Here is an 8,867-nt window from a genome sequence, read left to right on the forward strand (position 1 = left end):
AAGCATGTGAGAGCTGGACAATGAATAAGGAAGACTGAAAAAGCGTTGATGCTTTTGAGTTGTGGTGCTGGTGAAGAATGCTGAAAGTACCATGGACTGTTAAAAGAACTAACAGATCTGTCCTGCAGGAAGTGCACCCGAAATGCTCCTTGGAAGTGAGAATGGCCAGACTTCATCTCAACTATTTTGGTCATATTGTCAGAAATGACCATTCCTTGGAGAATGATGTAATGCTTGGTAGGATGCAGGGTCGACGAAAGAGGGGGAGGCCTCCAATGAGATGGGTTGACATGGTGGCTACAAGGATGGGCTCAAGTATAGCAGGGATCATGGAGCCGGTGCGGGATCAGGCAGTGTTTCGTTCTGCTGTGCATGGGGTCTTTATGAATCAGAAACGACTCGACAGCACCTAAAAACAACAACAACAACAGAACATTTATAGTCCAGCAGCACATAAAATATAATCACTTTTTATATTATAATTTTTGCCATTTCCTTTTTTGTCTATTCAAAGAAGTTTTTACATTACTCATCTACTCATAGCTGGGTATTGTCTCCTTTTGTCAAGAGTCACAGTGCATGATAATTTACATACCATCATCTTTCAAAATAGAAAGGAAAATAAAGGAATATGAAAACAAACTCCTGTGTTTCTTGTATAGGACTAGTGAACTGGCAAGAGAATAATAAGAACAGGTTTTCTTAACTAACTCATCCTCTGAACTGAATGAAAGAATCACTTATTGCAATCATTTTTAGGTATGATATTTTAATTATCTTTATACCTATAGCACTGATACAAAACAAAAGTTTAGACACTTATTTTTTCCAAGATTCTTGATAAATTGTCTGTAAACTTTGTCTACTTCATGTTTTATGATGAAAGCATGTACTTAGAGATAGTTTCCTGGAAATGCTACAATTCATTGTAGTTTCAAGTAAAGTTCTTTAAGCTCTGTGACATTTCACAATTTTGTAAACATTGCAATATATTCTGATGCTTCATAATTTAAATTATCTGCATATAATCATGCCAACTAATTAACAAAATTAAATAATTCTCTGAATCTACCTACAATTGGGGATTCCTGTGTGGCACAAATGGTTAAATACACACCTACGAATTGAACATTTGTTGCTTTGAATCTACTCAAATGTGCTGCTGAAGAGAGGCCTGACAATCTGCTATCATAATATTGCAGCCTTGAAAAACCCTATGGAGAATGTTTCTACCCTGAAACCCACTGGGAATTGACTACTACAACACATTTTTGTTAGGCCAGACTAAACTCAAGCCACCAACATTTCAGTTGGCAGCTTCCTCCAGGTGTCAGGCCCAGTGAGACAGCCAGATAAGACAACCAAGGTGGCAGAATCTGCTCAGGCTGGAAAGCCCCATGTGATGATAAACTTCCTCCTGTGAAGCCCCTCATGCTAATTAGGTGCAGACCCATGCCAACAACTAATTGGACCCCACCATTTCCTTACTGTCCCCACTTAGGTCCTCTACAAGACTATAAACCCTATCCTCCCCAACCAGCCAGTGTGACTTCTCAGGCCCCTCTCAGGGATCCATGAACCTCACCCGGTCCCCTCTCGGGGACCTATAAACCTCACCCAGGAACTCAGAATAAAAACTTCTCTTTAACCTCACTTTTGTGCATCCTCTTCTCCTTACTGTGGCCTTACATTTGGTGCCGAAACTCAGGAAGAGGAGTAGAACTTGAGGGAATTCTTACTCCTCTTCTCCCTCTTCCCTCCGGACCAGGGAATTCCTGCCCCCTGCATCCACCACTGGTAAGTCACATCTTACCCTTTACTCAATGCCCACCAGAGGACATACATTTTATATTTTGTTGTCCTCCATCCTGTGGGCCATTTTAATTTTTTAGCTCTGGGAGATGAACCAGTGCCTACTACCAGATGGTTTGAATTGGTTTTGTTGTAACCTGTCTGTGTCTGATTGAGAAGTTGTGTGAATGTTTCTGTGATGCTCCAAGATCTAAGTTGCGGAGTCTGAGTGGGCCCTCAGTTGATTTCTGTGTGAAGTCGGATTGACACAATGGTGTGGCTCTGCCCTCTGCTCTGGGGTTTATACAGAGATACCTTAGCCAAAGACTCACTTAAATCCCCAAGAAGGGAACAGACAACTGGACATCTGACTGGTCCTCTGGACATGTCTACAGTGTGATTACATTTGGAGAATTGACTTGCCCAAAGGTCTGAGTTCTGCACCGGAGTTTTCTGCATCACTGGCACAGGGAAAAATTGTGGTACCATGTCAGAAACTCCTCACAGTCTGGGAGTTTGGTTGCTCAGGGATGCCTGACATCCTGTTTCCCTTGAGGGTCATTCCTCGGAGGGTCATTCCTCGTTTGACTGTCTAACATCAGGCAGAGACATCCACCTACGTGAAACAGTCCCATTGGCATAGTGTTCCGGGAACCCTATCCAAAGAACTCAGAACAAATGGGTAATCAAAACTCCAAATTCAATCCAACAACCCCTCTGGGGTATTTATTAACAAACCTTAAGACCTTATTACTAGACCAGGACCTACATCCCAAATGCCTCATCTTTTACTCCACCACAGCATGGTCCCAGTACCAACTAGACAATAGCTCTCGCAGGCTAGAGCACAGGACTTTTGACTTTAATATCCTTACAGACTTAGACAATTTTTACCAACGCACCGGCAAGTGGCCAGAAGTTCCCTACGTGCAAGCCTTCTTTTGTTTGTGCTCCTGGCCTTTATTGTGCTCAAAATGTAATGCCACCCAAATCCTCCTTGCTCACGAAAAACCCAAACCTCACAAACCCAAGCCTCTCCCCACCCCAAAACCACTCAATTTCCTCTTCCTCCTTCTCTGACCCGCCTGAAAACCTTTCCCCACCCCCCCAGACCTCTCCCTTACTCTGCAGCACAACCCCCTCCCCCTCAAGCAGGACCTTCCTCCCTTCCCCTTACCCCTACAACTCCCTGTCCTCCTGTCTCACCTATCTCCCCAGACATCCTCCTCTGCCTCTCCCACACTTTCCTCTCCAGACACCCAGTCCAAACGCACCAGAGATCCCACAAAAATAAAATGCTCCAATGCTTCCTGACAGGTCTGCAAACTGTCTCTAATAAAAAAATTAATTTTGACAAGCTCCAAAACATTATCCAGCTTCTGGATGAGAACCCAGCCACCTTCCTGAACTGATTAACCAAAACCCTTACTCAATTGACCCGTCTAGACCCCTCCTTTCCGGCTGGAGCCACAGTCCTAGCCACTCATTTTATAACCCAATCTGCTCCTGACATTAGTAAGAAGCTAAAGAAGGCTGAAGAGGGACCCCAAACTCCCATCAGAGACTTAGTAAATATGGCCTTTAAAGTCTTTAACACCCGAGAAGAGAAAGCAGAGACAGATAGGGAAGCCAAGACCCGCCAGAAGGTCGCCTTGCAGGACAATGCCTTCCTTGCGGCCATGAGGCCAGCACATAGTGACAGAAGACCCCCTTCCTTGGCAACTCCCCAATCCTACTTCAAGTGCGGTAAGGAAGGGCACTGGACCAAATCCTGCCCTCAGCCACAACCAGCTGGATGCTGACCGCCCCCCGAGCCCATGTCCAGCGTGTGGTTTAAATGGACATTGGAAGAGTGACTGTCCCTCTGTGTCAAAGCATGGAGGGCCATCTTCCCCATCCACTTACCCGCTGTCGACAACCTTGGGTCTGGCCACTGACAACTGAAGGAGCCCAGACTCCACAACCCCACTCACTCTCGCTGAGCCCAGGGTCACTATCAAGGTAGCAGGTAAGTCAATCTCCTTTTTGATTGGTATGGGGGCTACCTATTCTGTACTCTCCTCCTTCTCAGGACCATGTTTCCTTTCCTCAGTCTCCGTTATGAGAATTAATGGGCGACCCTCAAACATCCCCACAACAGGCCCTACTTAATAGACAACAGAATTCTCTCACACTCATTTCTTGTTATACCAAGCTGCCCTACCCCCCTTTTAGGACAAAATTTCCTCACAAAAATTAAGACCACTTTAACCGGGACTCAAGATCACTCTGCCTCTCTTCTACTATCACTGACTACTACCTCCTCACAGACACCAGCTTTCCTCATGTCCCCTAACCTTGTTAATCCGTGTGTATGAAATACCTCTTCCCCATCCATTACCTCTCAGCACCCTCCTATTATGTTGTTGTTGTTGTTGTTGTTTGCCGTCGAGTCGGCCCCGACTCATAGCGACCCCTCCTTGGGTTTCCAAGGCAGTAACACTACGGAAGTAGGATTGCCAACCTTCCTTCCGAGGAGTGGCTGGTTGGTTTGAACCGCCAGCCTTCTGGTTAGCAGTCAAGTGCTTTAGGCACTATGCTACCAGAGCTCCTAAAAGTACGTTTTAAAAAAACCCTACACAGTTCCCGTCAAAACCCCAGTTTCCTATCTCCTGCACATGCCGGCACAGCCTAAAACCTCTTATACAACATTTTTTATCTAAAAAACTCTTAATCTCCACTCAATCCCCTTATAACACCCCTATCCTACCAGTACAAACAGAACAAATATTACAAGTTCTATCCACAGACCCTCAAAAACACACACCAACCCCTTCCTTTTCCTGACTCCACTGCATACAAAAAAAAAAAAAGTATAACCAATATCTCCCATTGTTTCTTATATACTTCCCTAATTCAACCCTTATTAACCACTGTTCCCATTAACATTACTTCTTTTTCATCCTCCACCTCCTACCAAAAACAACACAACCTACACTTCCTTATTACCTTCATTAATTCCTCTTTACCACCTGTATACTTCCTCCCCAATTCTACTCCTAACTGTACACACTATTTATCTATAAATAGTACCATACACCCTAACAATAACCATACCTACTTTTAGTGTAATAGTACAATAACTCCTTACATAAATTCTTCCACAAAAAATCCATATCTCCCAGTAACTATCATTCCTCAACTTACACTCCACAGAAACTGAATTCTTTATCTTTTCTACAACACTAACCCAGAAAAAAAAGAAACAACCTTCCTTCCTATCATAATTAATCTTTCTCTAACCCCCACCACCCTGTCTGTTGAAACACGGTATCACGTCAACACAGAACTAGAAAATCAGTTACAGCTCCTAGTAGAAACCACAGCAGACTCTAACCGCCCTACAACACCAACTAACCTCTCTAGCTCAAGTTACTTTACAGAACCGACAAACCTTGACCTATTAACAGCCAAAATTGAAAGAAAACATACCTCTTCCTCAGAGAAAAGTATTGCTACTATATCAACAAATTTAGCCTCATAGAAAAAATATTAACACCTGAGTGAAGACCTACGCAGAAAAAAACCAAATCAGCAACTCCCCATTCACATAGTTTCAGTCTCCATTTATGACCTGGCTACTTCCCCTCATAAATCCATTTATACTAATTACCATCTTCTTCCTCTTTGCCCCTTACCTCCTCAAGTTTCTCTGAAGCCAACTTGAAGAAATATCTCAGGTCACAGTGAATCATCTTCTCCTACATCCTTATACCAAGTTACCAACTGACGACCCCAGGTTTTCAGACTCCAACATATGAAACCCCTCTCTCCCTCTCCAACCCCGTTCAGCAGGAAGAAACTAAGAAAATCTTGTCACCCTTTATCCATTAAAAAGGGTTGGAATGTTAGGCCAGAGTAAACTCAAGCCACCAACATTTCAGTTGGCAGCTTCCTCCAGGTGTCAGGCCCCGATGAGACAGCCTGATAAGACAACCTAGGTGGCAAAAGCCGCCCAGGCTGGAAAGCCCCATGTGATGATGATAAACTTCCTGCTGTGAAGCTCCCTCATGCTAATTAGGTGCAGACCCATGCCAACAACTAATTGGACCCCGCCATTTCCCTAGTGTCCCCACTTAGGTCCTCTGCAAGACTATAAACCCTACCCTCCCCAACCAGGCCGCGCGACTTCTTGGGCCCCTCTCAAGGACCCGTGAACCTCGCCCGGGCCCTCTCGGGGACCCGTAAACCTCACCCAGAAACTCAGAATAAAAACTTCTCTTTAACCTCACTTTTGTGCATCCTCTTCTCCTTACTGTGGCCTTACAATTTTTTTTTCCCCTTAGCATACTATGAAGTTACTTTCAAGCACAATGTTGATTTCACATAAGGCAACAATAAAACAAAAACAGCTTCTCATTTAAGATTTTAAAGACCACAGAAACCCGTATTTTTTTTTTTTCAAATAAGATGAATGAGTTTAGCTGGATTCTTTGTGTCCTCCTCAGAAAACTGGAATCATGTGACTGCTCTTCATTTTAATGATAGGCACTTTAGAAGGATATAACATCATTTTGAGAAAGCTGCTGGGTCTTTTTTTTTCTGCACATTTGGGTTGCATAAATGCTAATTTTAATGACGCAGTAGTCCCTTTATAAAATTATCTTTTATGGTGAATGAACTGGTCATTAATTTCACTGTAAAGACATAATTTGTACATTGTAATGTGTTTTTCAACTAATCTGTTTGTATGCACCTAACAGCTGGTAGGCCCTGAAAGAAGACATGGATAGTAAAATCACTACCAGATTCCTATTATTTCTTTGATTTCTGTTCCCTATCCAATAAAATAAATAAAAATAAAAATTAAAAAAAAAAAAAAACCCTTTAAACTTTTATTTCTCTGTTATGCCAGTATCACAGCTATTTTGTATATAAGTATAACCATGGCACTTGAGGGTTACGTTGGTGCAGCAATTACACCAGATTGCAGAATAGTTTGTTAGTGTTCTATTACTTTCTCATGCAAATAGCAAAAATAAAGAGACCAAAACCAAGTCACTTTAGCTGTGCATCTCCAATTAAAGTTATTCTTTTTAAATAGTCAGGGTGTCTAAATCTTTATTACAAATATTTTCCTATTTTCTTCTGTTTCTCTTACTATTTCAGCTGAATATTGTTAAACTCATTTACTCATTGGTGTATGAAAAAATACATATTTTTTACATCAAAACACAACAATAAGAAATATTCTGCAGTTGTCCACAATTTGGACACAAATTGTCCAAATATGTCCAAATAACAACTATAATATGTATTGAACTATTTTTTTAAAAGGAAACACTTGAAAAGTATCTAATAAGAAGAAGTTAAGAAAATGCAATACATTACACAGAACGTATACTCTGGATAGTTAAACTGCTTGTAAACTCAAGACACTGATTATAAGAATACTATATTCTTTTCAAGTGTGTAATTCCTTTATTAGCAAAGTGAACGGGAAGCAATTTATTTACTTATCTCTTAACATTTGAAGTTCGGTATATGATCTCTTTCAACAGAATGAAAAAAAAAAATGGAACCAAAATAGTCTGCATAAACTTGAGGAAAAAATAACATCTATATCATCATCAGGATAAAGCTCACTAATGAATACACATGGATATAAATGGATACACATGTGTTAGCAATTTAATCATATTGGTTGCTTGGGTTTCTTAACTTACCATATCTTATAAAATTGCATTGCCAAGAAATATTTCTAGGCTCAAAGTTCAAATACTAAAGAAGAAGCGATTCTTCCTCAGGGATTAAGTAAAAATCCATTTGTTATAGTTGGCAGAAAAGAGCTCATCTGTATTTCTTTTAACTAGTACCCTTGATAATCTAAATGTAGCCTTGAGAAGTACAAAAAGAGAGTATGAAACCTAGTGAGAAACTTAATTATACTTTCTTTTCCTGGCCTTGGCTCTCACCCTTTTGTGGCCCCAGATAAAATGTTAGAATACTTATAATTAAATATTATTACTAAATAATATATAGGATATTATTTATTAATATAAGTATATTAATAAAATAATATTTATTATTTAATAAGTATCCTATTTATTATTTTAAGACACTTTTTTTTATAGCTGTGCATGACTAGATGAGGATTAGTGTTCACAATGGAAGAGGATTTTGTTCACAAAATGGAATTCCATTTTAATCTTAGAGTCCCAGCAGAAATTGATTCTGCCACCTGAACAATGTAGGGAATGTACCATTCACAGCACCAAGAAGGGTATCCATAAATAATATCAGACATGGCAGATGGTACACAAGCTCGGAATTGTTAAGAGACATAGGGAAAACCATGCTGTCTTCTCACAGTAGAGGGGCATGCACAGAACTGGTGGTTCAGAATATGGGAAAAAATACATATGTAGCTTTGATTTGCATAAAACATTCTCTTTCCATTATGCTCTCTCTATATGTTTGTTCTGCATAAATTATCACCACTTTCTTAGCAAATCCATTTTAAAATATAGTTGATTATGAAACACCATTCATTATTCATAAGAATTTTTACATTATCATTTTTTTTTTTATGTACCTATATTTAAGGAGTTTTTGTGGCTTAGTGGGTAAGGCATTTGACTGCTAACCAGAAGGTTGGAGGTTCAAACCCACCAGCTGCTCCATGGGAGGAAAGTGAGGTAAACTACTTCCATAAAGATTTGCAGCCTTGTAGACCCAGTGGGGGTCACGATCAGTCAGAATCAACTCGATGTCAGTGGAATACTTACATTTTTTAAAGGATGATTTTGATCTACTTTTCTTCCTTTTACTTTCAAATTTCCAAGTGTTGTACCCAGGCTGTAAAGGAGAATTTCGGAAGAGAAGAATATGCCAACCCACGACAATGCAAATGCAATAGGACAGTTTATTAGTTAACTTAAGTTAGGGTCTTTGCCCTTACCAGGTCAGTGGCTTAAGCAAAAGACCCCATACCCCGTTTCTTTCACCAATTTATGGAACAATATGGGGAGGGGCAGCACCGGGGCGAGGGGGTACAGGTGATTGGTTGTTGCTAAGGGATTTAGGGCAGTGATCTA

Source organism: Orycteropus afer, unplaced genomic scaffold (genome assembly GCF_000298275.1).
Source record: "Orycteropus afer afer isolate SDZICR_OR568_19922 unplaced genomic scaffold, OryAfe1.0 scaffold00812, whole genome shotgun sequence".
Lineage (NCBI taxonomy): Eukaryota > Metazoa > Chordata > Mammalia > Tubulidentata > Orycteropodidae > Orycteropus > Orycteropus afer.